The sequence below is a fragment of the Mustela putorius genome, unplaced genomic scaffold (genome assembly GCF_011764305.1).
Source record: "Mustela putorius furo isolate JIRA1106 unplaced genomic scaffold, ASM1176430v1.1 tig00000580_pilon_pilon_pilon, whole genome shotgun sequence".
In the NCBI taxonomy this organism is placed as follows: Eukaryota; Metazoa; Chordata; class Mammalia; order Carnivora; family Mustelidae; genus Mustela; species Mustela putorius.
This window is the reverse complement of record NW_025421423.1, coordinates 13,628,374-13,644,017: the sequence shown is the minus strand read 5'-3', so window position 1 is coordinate 13,644,017 and position 15,644 is coordinate 13,628,374. Positions and strand designations below refer to the sequence as shown.

At 48.6% G+C, this 15,644-nt stretch overlaps 1 protein-coding gene across 7 annotated transcripts in view; it reads right to left on the bottom strand.

The window, feature by feature from the left end:
* Nucleotides 1-15,644, bottom strand: part of PALM2AKAP2 (PALM2 and AKAP2 fusion) — a 446,433-nt gene that overhangs the window by 39,727 nt on the left and 391,062 nt on the right. Inside the window, exon 1 of one of the 7 annotated variants that reach the window (XM_013053847.2) lies at nucleotides 3,214-3,332. The exons of the other annotated variants lie outside the window; for them this stretch is intronic. The gene's annotated coding sequence lies outside the window, so the exon portion shown is untranslated. Of the gene's footprint in view, nucleotides 1-3,213; nucleotides 3,333-15,644 lie in introns of those variants that run through there. 7 annotated transcript variants of the gene reach the window in all.

The window sequence follows — 15,644 nt, the reverse complement described above, 5'->3', positions numbered from 1 at the left end:
ACACCTGGCGTGCTGGGTGATGGACAGCAGTGTGGTCTTTCTTCCCAGGGCACCTGGGCCTGCAGCTGGGCACGTCGTGAGCAGAAAGAACTTGCAGGAGGTACTTTTTCCTTAGCGGATCTGGCTGGGCCCAGGGGGACAGCAGGAAGGTATCCTCTGCTACAGGGGCAAACAAGAAGCTGAAGCTTCCACTGCGCTTTCAATGCTGGTTGTGTTCACAGCTTCCCCGCCGACTTCCCCATCACCCTAAGACTGTTACCCCTTGAAACCCCCTGTTACCAGCTGTGACCTCAGGGCTCCCAGCCTAAATGCACAGTGTGACCCAAATCACTCACACCTCAGGAGCCCGCTGCCCCACCAGCTTTCTCCTCTGAATAACTCAACTTACTTCCTACTAAGGCCATGATAGTCAAATTAGAAACACGCTTCCCCAGATAATAGGTGACCTGATCCTTTAATCCAGTTATTTTTAAGTTTCACCAAAAATACAAACTCATTCTTGGCCTAGGAACAGAGGCGTGGCGATAAAATGTAACTTCCGCATAGCTGTGCAACCAGAGAACATCTCCGTTTTTTCCCTTCTTACCCTCTCTCTCTTGCCTAAGTCGAGTTCTGATTACACAGGACATGACTGCTGTTCGCGGCAGAGAATTGGTTCTGTGGTCCGTGTGGTGGAAACCTCTAGAATGCTTCTTATGGGACCCCACTTCCTGGCTGTGGTTTCTGTCGCAAAGGGAAATGGAAGGAGGGGACGCATCCTGGCTAATAGATCCTGCCCAGACACCTGCAAGATGCCCCCATGAGGCTCCTAAACTTGATCCGACTTGGAGGGACTGGAATGGAGCTATGGGTTGGAGATCTGGGGCCGAGAGGTGTCACAGGGCAAGGATAAACACGCCTTGAGTACCTACATGCAGAGTGGCAAGGCCTGGGCCAGGGCCATGGTGAGGGGCAGAGGGGGTGGTCCCTGAGCTCTGAGGGGGTCCCGACTCAGTAGCAAGGAGCCTACGACCTTGGAGGGAGGGAGTTCCACCTCCCATAAAGACAGCAAAAAGCACAAGGTGGAGGACGTGCTCACTGGGAAGAAAGTCCCAGCCCTGTTCCCCGGCGCAAACTGGGCTGGCTAGAAAGAGTTGAGGGAGAACGCTGAGAGCGCCTGAGTTCCTCAGCAGCTGGCCTGCAGCTCTCGGGCCCGAGATGGTAGGCTCGGGGGCAGGCTGGAGAACGTGCGGGGACTCTGAGGAAGCCCCTTCCACCCACCGCTGTGAGGGAACAGAGAATGGAAATATCTGAGAGCGCCCTGCTTCCTTCCGTGGTTCGGCCTCAGGCCTCTGGGCCAGGAAGCGGAGGGGAGAGGCTATCACCCCGGGCCACATTCCAGTCCCAGTCCCAGTCCCAGGCAGCCTTTCCTCTTCTTCCGCCCCTCGCAGAGCTTCTTCCGGCCTGGAGGACCAGGGGCCTGTGCGGACTGTGGGAAGCCAGAAGCCTCCTCAGTCCCTAAGAACGACCCCTTCCTGGTTGATGGAAATAGGCCAGACTTAAAGCCCCTAAGCACTCCTGGGCAGGTGCAGGCTAAATTTAGAGCAGGCGGGCTCAGGGTTAATGCTATGACCCCTGATAAAGGGAGTGAACACTAACAACCGCTCCTGGACCTCCTGCCATGACACATTACAGCCAAGTAGGACGGGGACAGCTCTGAAAAGACGGTTCTGCTCCCACAGGCCCAGCCTTTCTTTCTGAGACCTTCCAAGGCCTCACCATCCTGCTGTTCTCTCTGGCTTCTGGTACAGATACAGGCTTGACAATGGGATGCAAATACTTCTGGAAATTCCCTTCGTTGGGAACAAACCGTGTCTTGGCTCAAGCTTCTGTTGAAGGAAAGTGGTCCGTTTATAACATAACGGAGTCTCCCCAGGACCACAGCCTGCCCTGTTAACAGCACTCCCCTTAACCCAGCTGCAAAGTCAGCGGCCAGCTCAGATGTCAGGCTACACATCTGGAAAATGTCAAGGTGTTGTTTGAGTAACACATTTAGAACTCGGGCTTTCCATGAAAGCAACTGAAGATGGGGGCGGAGGTGGGGTGGGGGCTGGAGGGAGGAACGAAGCTGTTTCCTTTTCTACAGCAACTGGTGAAAGGCTCGTTTCTTTCAGCTGCGTGGAGATCCATTCCCTACAGGAGTGACCGAGAATGGCAGCGGAGCCTTCAGGATTGCCCTAACTGAGCAGAGAGGCTTCCTTTCTGCTCCAAGAAGGTCAGGCTTTACTTCCTCCTCCATGCAGCAGACTCCGTGCCCTGTCAAGGGCTCAGATGCTCTTCTCCCCAGCGGCCCTTTTCACCGGGAGGTGATTTTTACAGGGCAGTTCCCCACCTCCAGAATAAACCACCATTAAGGCCGCAGAGGGAACTCTGGCTGCTTGTGCAGCCAGAACTTTCTAGGGTAACTAATTCTGCTGAAAGCAAAGGCAAGGCTCACTTTAGTTCTTTGTAACTCAGCTATGTCCCTCTTGGTTTTAAAATAGTTCAGGATCTTGGGTTCTTGCCTGGCCAACCACTAATGGCAGAGAACCCAAAGCTGAGCACCACTGAGGACCCAGCACAAATCTTCTATGTTGAGAAAGAGAGCCAGGAGCAAAGAGGAAACAGTGCCAGACGCTTCCGAGATTAACCCCTTGTCCACAGTTGACACTCCAAATCTGAACAGTTCTGATGAGCTTCTCCTCCTGCCCCTCCTGGCTCCTACTTGGGACAGGCACACACATTCCCAATAACGCCCCAAGTCACTCCATGAGTGTGGCGGTTCCCCCAACACGGCCCTGTTAGAGACGAAATAAAGTCCCTAGAAAACCAGTTACCAGAATCACTGGGTCACTTGCTCCTGTTCTCGACCAGGTCAGACACCCACGCTCTTTCTTGCAGACACACACACGCCCCGTCCTCCGTGGCCCACAGAGGACCTGTGAATGTTTGCACGCGCTTCCTCTCTTTGCTCTCTAACTTGAAAGCGGGGAATCTGACGAGGTTTCAAAGAGAAGCAAGTCACCAGTCAGAGCTCAGCTGCCCCCTCTCCCTCCAGCAGAAAAGGACTCCCCAGCTCAGCCCTGCCATCCCCACTCCCAGGCCCCCTCCACCAAGACTGGCCTCCGAAAGGAACCCACTCCTTTCAGACCAGAAGGAAAAGGACAGTCAGAGAGGTCAGCAGATTCGGCTTACCCTGCCCACAGTGTGTGTCTCAAACGTCCCCAGTCAGAACTGCCTCTTTTCCCAGACAGATTCCTGCGCACTGGCTCAAGTTGGACAAATTCCTTCCGAGCCTCCTGACTGAAGACTATGATGTCACAGCTGCCCCTCCCTCTGCTCCCTAAAAGGCCATTCACACAAAGAAGGACTTTAACCTCCTTCAAAGAGGCCCGGCCCCTCCCTAGCGGCCCAGCCTGGAGGGCAGGAGCCGTCCACAGGCCTCCGGGCCCCGCCAGGCCCTCCGAGGACCCAGGCTCTGGGTTACCGGTTACCGGTGCCTCCTTGAAAAGTCACGGATGGGCCTTGGGCAAGCAGAGAATTAATATCCTGGTGGTGCTGAGGTGGCACAAAATCTGAAAGATCCCAAAGATCCAGGGAAATGGCTGAGCTAGATATAACAGATCTATGGGCATGTGTGTCTATGAATAAATGCCCACATGGAAACTAAAAATTATTCATCTTCCTTCCACACAGGGGAAAACAGTTAATATTTTATGGCATTCCACCGCAGTCTCCTTTGTAGAAATATGTATTTAATAGTGTCGAGACCAGACAGTACATACGGTTTCGTAGCCAACATTTTTTTTTAACTTTGTATTATCTCACACGCACTTTTTATGTCCTCTAACGGTCTCTGAGGGATATCATTTAAAGGGTTACGGGATGTCTCAGGGAGAAGTGGGCCCATTTTCTCAGAGCTCACCAGTATCTTTTGTCACCCAACAACAGCAACAACCCCCCCAAAAAAGATCTCTACGTGCCTCAGGTAGACACGAGTATCACACACATCCCCCACTCTCTGCCACAGAATCAGACCACCCAGCACCACACGCTAAGGCTAACGAGGGAATGGATGTAGGTTCCCCTGCCCAGGTACATTCAGAGTAGTCCCCAACTCTGCCCCCATGTCCCACCCACCTGGCCCCCCACTTTGGGCTGACCTAGGAAAAAGCTTGGCATAACTCTGGCTGGCTGACTAGAAAGTCGTAATTCAGGTCCCCGCAGGGCCACGAAGAACTCAGTCTGGAGAAGGCAGAGAGAGCAGATATCTACAGAGAACGGGGGGGAGGAAGATAAATGCCAGGCATGATCCTGCACAGCCAGAAGTTCATGGTCTGTTTGGGAGCAGTTCCTCCTGGTAGAGCAGCGGAGGAACCCAACCTTGGTAGCGGGATGGCCCTGCGGTCTGCGGCTTGGCCAGCAAAGCGGACCTCCTGGGATCCTCCCGAGCATACAAGTCAAGGGAAGAATAATCAAAGTAGACGGAGCCCAGGCAGGCCCCCTTTGAAAAGGAAGCTAAAGGTATACCATACTTGACAACTATTTCCAACCTCTAAATGAAATTTTGAATCTGCTGCCATTTATTTAGAAATCTCCAGGGGTTTCTCAAGGGCTACCTTGGTGATACCAAGTCACTAGGGAGTGCTATGGAAACTCTGAATTTATGTACCCTTTGGAATAACTGGAATGTTCTGTAGTATAGCCAGAGGCATTTCAAGATGCTACTTAACTGTCTAAAGGAACGTGAGGTGGGGAAATCACGTATCAGGGGTGGCGTTCTGCTGGAGAGGGACAGAGCAGGAGACAGCCTTCCATGAAGAGATGGTTTCCAGCCAAGAGGCAAGAGTGGTACCTAGGACTTTCTACATAGTCACACCTGCCCTTCTGCTTGAGGGAAGAGATTGATATATATATATTAAAAAATTATTTTAAATCTTCCCTGTTCACAAAAGAGAAAACATACACGCTCTTAAAGTACTATTATCTGAGGGGCACCTGGCTGTCTCTGTTGATGGAGTCTGTGACTTTTGATCTTGGGGCTGAGAGCTGGAGCTCCATGTTGGATGCAGAGATTATCAAAAGTACAAAGAAACAAACTTTAAAAAATAAATAAACTAAAAAAGAAAAAAGTACTATTATTTAAGTAGTAGCTGGGTTCTTTTTTTTTCCCCCTAAATATTTTATTTTTAAGTAATCTGTGCATCTAGCGTGGGGCTCGAACTGACAACCCCAAGATCAAGAGTCTCACACTCTACCAACTGAGCCAGCCAGGCGCCTCATCGTTAGTGGGCATGCTTCTGACTGGAGTCTGAGATGCTATGGTTCATGACCTACTTGCACATACACACACATGCTCCCTGTTATGGGTTGAAACCCAACTTCATATGCCTAAATCCAAACATACAGTACCTCAAAATGTAACCTTATCTGGAGACAGGATCTTACAGAGGTAATCAAGTTACATGGTCATTAATCCAATACTAGTGCCCTTATAAAAAGAGACTTAGACACAGAAACACCTAGAAGAAAGACAATGTGAACATACAGGAAAGCAGGCAGCATCTATAAACCAAGGAGAGGGGCTTGGAAAAACCCTTCCCTACAGCCCTCAGAAGGAAGCATGGCGGGTAGCTGGTTTTTGCACTTCTGGTCTCCAGGACTGTGAGACAGTGCACTTCTGTGGTTCAAGCCGCCCAGTTTCTGGTGCTTCGTTATGGCAGCCCTAGGAAGGAACACGCATATTCACTCACACATGTGCACAATTATGGACACTCAGGCATGCACATTTGTGCACATGCATTTGTATACACACACACACACACACACACACACACACACATCCCTCCCGCCAGTTGCAAAAATAGGATGGAGTTTAGGAAAACTGGTTTATACTCGGAGGCACAGGGCGAAATTCAACCAGCAAGGTCCATACAGGTGGCAAAAGCATACGCCGAGCCTCCCTGCCCTCGACGGCCGTGGCTCTCCTGTCAGGACTGAGCAGAGCTACATGCAGCGCGCACGCCTCACCGCTGCTCACCCCTCCACCTCCCCCTCCGCACGGCCTCGGAGCTTGGGGTGGTTTTCCTGAATTGACGAAAATAAATTAGACTGCCAGCTGAATGCTCCTGTGCTGTAACCCGATCTCCTGTTCAGTCTCTGAGGGTGTCTGGCGCTGGGGGAAGTGAAGCCATTTTGAAATCGGGTCCTGGTTGGCTGGGAAGCAGAGGGCAATTTGCAAGCCCCCAGCAGCCGGGGTCGGAAGGCAGTGGACGCTCTTCAGTCCACCATTCAGCAAGTATCTGCTGCACACTTACTGGGTGCCAGTCTGTGTCACACACCCTTCCTGACACAGCTTCTCTGTCCCTCCATCAACAGCAAGGTGGAGTTTCTCACTCATTCCACAGCCTGTGACGACCCAGAGTCCTCCCTAGGGTGACACGGCTGGTCAAGAACAGAGCTCTGGCTAGAATCCATGACTCCCACCCACAGAGCTCTTCCAGGCTCTGCTCTGGAAGCCACAGAGGGCAACTCCGGAGGGAACCCAGGAAGTACGCGCAGGCTCAAAAGGGGTGGCAAATGCAAGAGACAAACAGGCGGTCTCTGAAACCGTGCACCTGCTGCTACGTGACTTTGGAAAGGCCATCTTTCTTTCCTGGGTCTCAGTTTTCTGGTCTGAGAAATGGGGCACCTAAACCAGGTGAAGTTTCAAAGTTCACTTCCTTTCTGCTTCTAATCTCTGTGGTTGTGTGAGGCCAGGGTGAGCCTTGGGCAAAAAGGAAACGTTAGGTAGTTGTGAGCCCGTAAGGAGGGCAGAGCGGAGAGGAAGAAAGCCAGCAAATGGGAGCAGGAGCAGCCACTTCGGCCTTTGAAGCTGCTTGATACTTGGGCCAAGAGAGTCTGCAAGGATTCCCCGATGGAACTTGGCCGTCTTAGACATTCCCCTTGTTAGAACTTCACCCCTTGGGTTGAAGTTTATTCGGCTAAATGTAGCCCATCCCATGTGTACACCTTCGTGTGACAGAATGTTCCAAAGTAGCTTTGTTGAGATCAGGAGAAACCAGATGGAAGCAGGCGATGGGGAGAGAGGCTGGCTTTAGAAACCACAGTAAGGCCAGGCTGCTGCAAGCATTGCAAAGCAGGGAGGAGGGGAGAGACTGGCACCCAGAAGTCTCTGCAGGCTTCCCAGGACGGAAGGGAGCTGGAGGTCTGTGGCTTTTCAAACTGCTCCAAGGTCCAATGCAAGGTACACACCGAGGAGCCTGGGTCTCGGCCCCTCCAGATGTCCTTTCTAAATGGCCATGGCTGCGTTTTCCCCAGCTGCCATTCAGATGGGTCCTCCTCTGAGTCTCAGCCCCATGTGACTCCACGCCTCAGCAACACTTAGATGGGTATTTGATGGGAATATCAACAACTTAAACGGGTTGCCCAAAGGAATCCTAATTTGCTTAGAAAGGCTTTAGGAGGGGCACCTGGGGGGCTCGGTCGGTTAGGCATCCAACTCTTGGTTTCAGCCCAGGTCACAAACTCAGGGTTCTGGGACTGAACTCCGCACTGGGCTCCCCACTCAGCATGGAATCTGCTTGAAATTCTCTCTCTCCTTCTGCCTCTCCCCCTTCGTGGCAGGGACATGTGTTCTCTCTAACAACAACAAAATAGACCCAGGCTTATCTACTTGTTGGGTATTGTAATGCCTCTTACACTTCATTTTCTATCTAGACAATGAACACTAAAGCCTCTCCTGAGCCATGATGAGTAAATGTGTGTCAAAATGTAGCCTGTCCCTGAGGGAGTTATGCTTTCTTGCTGTGATCCAGTATACTTGAAGGCACAGTCTCTCTCTGTCCATCTTACCATCATATAATCTTCCTTTTTCATCAAAGATAAGAAATTGGCTTGCTGTTATAGATGGACATTTTCCTTCCATGAGCTTCCTATTCCCAGAAAAGTTGTGTAACACTTTGTGAGTAACCAAATTCTTCTTGGGAAGTCAAATGTCACAGAATTCTATGAACTGTCACAGACAAGATATGTCATAGGAAAACCCCACTGAAAAATTTCTGAAGGTCTGCTCAGTTGGTAGAGAACAAAAATTGGAGGCTGACTTTATCTATTATTCTAAACAATAGTTGGGTTTTTTTTTTTTTTTTCTCCATTCAACTTAAATGTGCAGGTGAGTCCAACTAGTAACCTCCCCTGTAAGACAGACAGACTGGTGGACACACACACACACACACAGTGAATTTAAATCTTTTTGTTTGTTTTGTTCTAGTTAAGTTTTAAAAACAGTATTTAGGAAAAAAAAAAACACTTGGGGTTTAGCAAATCTGGTAATCTGGAAGCAAAAACCATCTCATCTCTTATTAATGTCAAAAATGAATGCTGAGCAGTTTAGAGATGGGCAGTAATTGCACTGGGGTAATCCTGAACCGTGGGCCCCAGACCCAAGTGCCAATTCTGCTTCAGGATTCCTTCCCATCTGTCCCCCAGATCCTAGCCCTTGGGCAGTCAGGGGACTTAGCCAGGAGCTGAGTCCTGGAGTAGACTCACTCACCAAGCTCTTCCCTGCTCAGAGATGGGAGGTAGCACACCATCTGCCTTCACTTCCCCAGGACTAGGCTCACAAGTTTGGAGAAGGAAGGAAACCACAACAATCAAGAGGTACTTTGAAAATGAAATACCTGGGGAGCTCCAAGAAAACTCAACAAAAGCATCTACCACCTACCAAGAGGAGAAAGGTTTGGTTCTATTGAATCTGCTACATATGAATTAGAAGGGAACTGCTGGAAGGCTCTAGAAGGTTTGGACCCCTGCTCACAAAACAGGTTTCATCATCACGGTTATTCAAGTCACTATGAACTGCTATTCAGTTTTCATAAGTTTCTTCAAAAGCACAAAGCCACAAGTGAAGGTGGACTGGGCAGCAGACAGACCCCTGGTCCACTTGATTCCGGTGCTGACAGCAAGAGAGAACTCCAGGAAAAATCCAGATGGTCAGTCTGACAGTCCTGCTCTGCCAGGACTGAGTGGCAGTTCTAGATCAGGACAGGTGCTGGGGACATTGGTCTATGGAAGAAGAGCACCCTTGGCGGGCAGTCAAAGGGCAGGAAAGGCTGAAGCCAGGCCCACCTGAATTTTGGACTCCCACCTCACACCGCAAACCGATGACCCTGACAACCCAGGACTCTGAGGCTGGTACCAGAGTGGCATTTGTGATTTAAGCCAAGGTGAGCTTGTCCTGACATTGAGGACTTGACCCTCGTTCTGTCCTTTGCTTTAGCCAGAATGAGGGTGAGCCCGTGGATCACTCCCCTTGTGTTCCAGCACTGTGCTATACCAACCTACCCTGGGCCGCTCTGCAGGACCACATTCTGGGAAAAGCTGCACTGCAGAGGCAGCCGAGGGCCAGTCACCTGCTTCCGTCCACTGCCTTTGTGGCTCTGAATACCAGGAAGGAACCTCTGCGGGAGAAGGAAAGCATGAAATTTCTCCATCCCCCTAGGGGATGCAAGATAAGCAGAAGCCAGCAGTAAAATGGGGTGCAAGAGAGCTGTACAAGAGTATTTGGCACCACACTGAGAAATGTGTTCTTTCCTTTCTCTCGATGCCAACAGAATCCGACAACTACCTCGTGTCTCATTTATGAGGAATCTCTCTGCCCGGCCACGGAATCCCAGGAGCAGAGCACTGTGGTGGAGAGCCAACAAGTTATGCTGATTATGCAAACAGGATGAAGTCGGAGAACCAGCAACCAGAAAGGGGGTTACCATTCACTTGCACAGACTCTGTTTCATCCTGCTCACTCCCCAGAGGCCCTCTTTGATCTAGTAGCTGATCGCTGCTAACCATTTTGCTGCCATGATTTTAGAGCCTTATTTTATTCTCCACTTATTTATGTGCAGTAAGGGGAACCAGTGGGAAGAACACAAGTCTTAGAGAACAGGACGTCAGGGCTTGAATTGTCTGGTGTCACACGTGGACTGCATGATGCTTATACAAAGGATTTGCTCCTCTCTTGAAGCTCAGGTCCTCATCTGTTAAATGGGTATAATTGCTGTGGTGGGTGGAACAGTGTTCCCTCCAAAACTCAAGTCTACTTGGAACCTCAGAGTGTGACCTTTTTGGGAAACAGGGTCTTTGGAGATATAGTTAGTGAAAATGCTGTCCTCGTGGATTACGGGGGGCCCTCACTCCAATGGCTGGTGTCCTTATAAGAGGAAACAACACACAGAGATATACACAAAGAAGGAAAACTCCGTATGAAGGCAGGGTGGAAACTGGAGTGATTTTAACCACCAGCCAAGGAGTGCCGAGGCTTCCTGGCAACCAAGCAGAAGCTAGGAGAAAGACATGAACCGTTCTCCCTCATAACTTCCAGAGAGAACCAGCCCAGCCCACCTGGATTTCAGACTCCTGGCCTCCTGAATACATTTCTATTGTTTTAATCCACTAATTTTGTGGTAATCTGTTACAGCAGCAATAAGAAACCAACATACCCACGTTCTAAAGCTGTTGTAAAGACTCCCTAAGAGACAGCACGTGAAGGCACCTGGCCCCGAGATGGGGACAAGGTAAGCTGGCCACACGAGGCAGTCCACCCTGGCTTTCTGTGTTGGCAGCAAGCCAACAACAGAATTTTTCAAGCTTTGTCAGAGGGGAGTGGCCCCATGGCATTTGCACTTTTTAAAATTTGCGGACCAAACATGAAGAGCAAAGGGAGAAGTGTGGAGTAAGGGCACACTCAGGCAGAGTAAGGGCACACTCAGGCAGCAACAGTACAGGCTTACCCAGTGCCTAACCGGAACGGAAGCACGGGTGGGCGCCGATGACCACCGAGGCCAGTTTGCAAAGACTGATGCTTCAGAGTCTCAGAGTTGGCGATGGATATGCACCCTGTGAGACTGGAGATGGAAGACAGCGGCCACCAATCTTGAAGGTATTGGGTGGGGTTGATGACCAAGTGGTCATAGCTTTATAATAAGCATTGATGACCTGCTAGCCATTGCCATTAAAATGATTTCAATGCACAGTCATATTTATTCCTCAAAACCAGCCTCTGAGACCAGGACGCTTGACATCTCTAACCATACAGCTAAGGAAACTGAGATCCAGAGTTTTTAAGTAATTTGCCTCAAGACACGGAGCAGTAAATAGCGAGGCTTGGATTGACCCCAGGCTACCTGTCTAAGGGCAATGAACTATGACCCTGCCTCGCATAGATTTGGAATTAGAAGTTGGGACAATCTAGACTAGAGGCTTATCAAACAAGGAAGATTAGCTCTGTGATTCCTTATCTACTTTACCTCCTCCTCTAACTGGATCCTAGAACTCTTCTTTCGCATGCTTTCTGGCTTAGTCGTGTGCTAGTTTCCTTTATGGGAAATGAACATGACAGGAATGGCAAGGGTCACAATTATGAACCGGACATTACAATGTGTAGGCCCTTTACAAGGCCCTTTCCATACATTATCTCAATAAAGCCACACTGCAATACCCTGGAATAGGTTATCATTTCTCTTTTGCAGGTGAAGACAATGAGCTCAGAGTAGAAGTGTTTTGCCCAAGGACACAAAGCAAGTAAGGGACAGAGTTGAGATCCAAGCCCTGGCTTGCCCAGCTCTTCAAAGTCCACAACAAAGAAGCAGATGCTGACATCCTTTTTGTTTTCGTAAAATGTACGATGTGCCATGGCCCACCAAAAGGAAAATTCACTTAGCGCTCTTAGCTCTATCTTGGGAGGTAGTCTTTTTTTAAGATTTATTTATTTAAGAGAGCACACGAGCACCCAAGCAGGGGAAGGGGCAGAAGACGAGAGAGAGAGAGAGAGAGAGAGAGAGAGAGAGAGAATCTCAGGCAGACTCCCCATCACGTGTAGGGCCCGATACGGGGCTCGATCTCACGATCCCAAGATCATGACCTGAGCCCAAATCGGATGGTGGTCTTACAAGGTTGTGTTTGCCATCTGCCCTTACTTGAGATGCCTGGAGTTCTCCTCTAAAAGTTCTGGGTGAGGGACTTGCTCTTCAGCTGAATGGTTGGAATTCTCTAGATAATGTCTGGCCACTCCCAAGAATGTCTCTTTGTCGTGTACACAGTTTGGACCACAATAGCAGGGAGCCCAGAGAAGCCAGTCCATTCCGGATGTGGATGCCTCCCCAAACAAGAGGACAGAAGGTAAGGATCCAAGAACAGGAAATAACAGGGGCCGGGCATGCAGGTGGGGACTTGAATGGCTCAGGAACCCATCAACAAACATCTCCGGCTGTGAGATGCTGGTACCCGAAGGCTGGCTTACACCACGATGTTGATGTTGCTTTGTTGTGTTCTAAAATGCTGAATCTCCCATTTTTTCCCCTTCGTTTTTCTGAGCACCTCCTATGCAAAATGAAGAAATAAGCCCAACCCACGCTCCCCGCATTGGTGAGGACATGCTGAACCTCAGAACCAGCACAGACGGTTAGAACGCCGGCATCTCAGGCTGGCAAAGGTCTGGCCATCAGGGGAATGGAGAAAGGAGGGGGCAAGACTTCACCTGCAAAGAGTGGGGTGCTAATGAGGGGTTTGCCAGCTCCCCACTAAGTCAGCCTCCCTCAACGTCACCATGCAGCACCGAAACTCCCAAGATAGTGCATTCTCTCGTCCGTACCATGGTTGAACTTGTTGTGGAAAACATTCTTTAAGATCATATTTTGATTTCACAAGTTTGTGTTTAACAAGGTATAGGGCCAGTGAATTTCAAGTGGGATATGAACACAAAACAATATCCTAAAAGAGTAGGAGATGTTGAAAACCTTGATCCCAAATGGGCCCACATATCCAGCTTTGCCCTTGTTTTTGCAAGCCTGGATGCATCTTTGCACTGTTTAAGAATTCTGGAATTGAATGCACCACAGCCACCATGTCTGGGACCACATGTCCCAGGGGCAAAGGAAGTCAGGTGTGCGGTCTGGAAAGACACACCGGCCGGTGATCTGAACCCTGGTCACCTCGATGGAGGCTTGAGATCGGCGGTGCCACTGTGGTCTCCCTCCGGGTCTTCCTTCCCGCCACCAAAGTGTAGCACAGACATTTTCTGAGGGTCCGTAACTCCCTAAGTCCTGACTCGGGGGCTCTAAGAACTAAAAGAAACAAGAGATGGTCCCCAATGAGGCCTTCAGTAAAGGGTACTAAAAACTTTTTTTTTTTTTTTTTTTTTTTTAAGACACTCCTGAATCTGGAATTAAGGGTCTGCCACCCTTTCCAAATCTCATCTGTTTTCCTCACTGGTGACCTCTGTCTCTCACTCAGCTTTTCTGTAGGGCCCCGGTCAAACCTGCTTCCCCATGAAGCCCCCTGGTGCAGAAACACCCCGGCAGAATGTTGCTGTCACACCTGGATGTCCTTCTCAAGGACTTAGTTATTGTAGCAAGTCCCTATGGGCAGGGTTCGACCTCACTGGTGTTGGGGAGCTGGCAATTTAGTTGGAAGAGTTATTCAACTGTCATTATCTGTCAAGGGCCACCATCCATCATGGGGGCCCTCCTTCCCACAACAGCCACTGTGTTCCTGGAGGGGTTTTAATGACCTCAAACCTGAAACATGACATCTCTGAGATTTTTGAATTTTACTTTTTTTATAAAAATTTTATTTATTTATGCGAGAGAGAGAACAAGAGGGAGCATGAGACGGAAGAGGGGGGAGGGTCAGAGGGAGAAGCAGACTCCCTGCTGAGCTGGGAGCCCAATGTGGGATTTGACCCCGAGACTCCAGGATCATGACCCAAGCTGGGGGCCAACGCTTAATAGACTTAGCCACTCAGGCGCCCCATTTCTTAAGTTTTAATGACATGCCACAACATTGCTGAAAATTCTCCTCTTAAATTTTAGGCTTATTTCAAAGGCTACATAGTATTAAAAAGTTCTGGTTTTTGAATCTCGTGGAAAATAAAGCCCACACTAACAGTTTCTCCCAGCGTTACAACTCTGAAATCCGTCAATACTTTACTTCTCAAAAAAGGGGGGGGGGGGAGAGAAGCAAACAATGTATGAGCACAGCTTTTATGTACTTTTTTCAATGTGGTGTTCAAAAGAAATCCAGAGGCCCCAAATGGCATCACTGGGCCAGGCCAAGTCACCAAACCAGGGCTTAATACCTAACCTAACTGCAGTTTCAATCTCCCCCAGAAATCTTAACCTGTCAATCTGGAATTTTCTGATAAGCACCAATGAGATCATCTGTCACATGGGCTCTCTCCATGCCCCCCAAAGGAAGATGTGGTCATCTACCTAACATGACCCCCGCCCCCCAGGCCCTCTCCCTGAGGGGAAGTGAGCTTGCCTGGAATAATCCTATCTTCTCTTGGGCTTAAAACTTTCTTGCCCCATTCTTGTCCTTCCCATAAAAGCCTTTACACACCCCCTTGGCGTTCTCCTCTGCTGGTTAGATGGGATGCTGCCCACTCCAGGAACGGTTTAATAAAGCCAATGAGATCCTTAAATTTACTCAGCCGAACTTCATTTCTTAACAGTACGGAGCAGTGGGGGGAATATATATATATATATATATATATGACATAAAAGTTGCCTTTTTTCTTTTGTCATTTTAAAAGTACATGGTGGGGGCGCCTGGGTGGCTCAGTGGGTTAAAGCCTCTGCCTTCTGATCTCAGGGTCCTGGGATCGAGCCCCGCATCGGGCTCTCTGCTCAGCAGGGAGCCTGCTTCCCCCTCTCTCTCTGCCTGCCTCTCTGCCTGCTTGTGATCACTGTCAAATAAATAAATAAAATCTTTAAAAAAATAAAATAAAAGTACATTGTGGTGGCAATAATACATTCACAATGTAGTAAATCATTCCCACTATTTCTAAAAATTTTCATCCCCCCCCAGAAGAAACTCTGGCCTCACTAAGGGCATGAAGGATCACGAACATAATTTTGGAAACATTCTATGAGGCTGAGGAAATAGGAAATAGAATCTAGGTAGATGGATTACACTTTGTAGCAAACACAGGGGAAAAAAGACAAGAAGAAAATAAATTACTAACTGTAGCAGGGTGGTGGAATAACTACCCTATACTATTTTCTGTGCTTTTGACAATATATATTTTCATAGTCCCCTTTTGGTTTCCTAAACATACTAGCAAATGCAAGGCATACTAAAAAAAAAAAAAAGTAACAGTGAAATAGCTCAATTTATGAATTACTTTCCTGGAAAGCTCTATGGAAATTAAGACTAGAATTTGTCAATATTCTAAGGTATTTGAAAGTCAAAATAAAGAAAACTTATTCTGAAATCAGAATCTCAAATCTCAAGCACACAATTACCAGTCTGCTTCATCTGCACTGTGCTTAAACTCACAATATTGTTAATACTCTCATTAAAAAAAAAAAAAAAAAAAAAAAAAAAAAAAAAAAAAACTCTTATAAAATAGATGCTTCTGCTCACTTTTTGTAAAGGAAATAAAAATAAAGCCCCTAGCAATTTAACAGTATTAAGACCAATTCTTGAAGGAATTCAAATGATAACTTATTTGGAAAGGAAACTATGGTCCTCTCCATCCCAGGCTCAGGTGACCAAAGATCCAATTTCTACGGGGACTTTCAAAACAAACCAAATAACTACAATACTTCTGGCCCTTCTTGCCCTCGGAC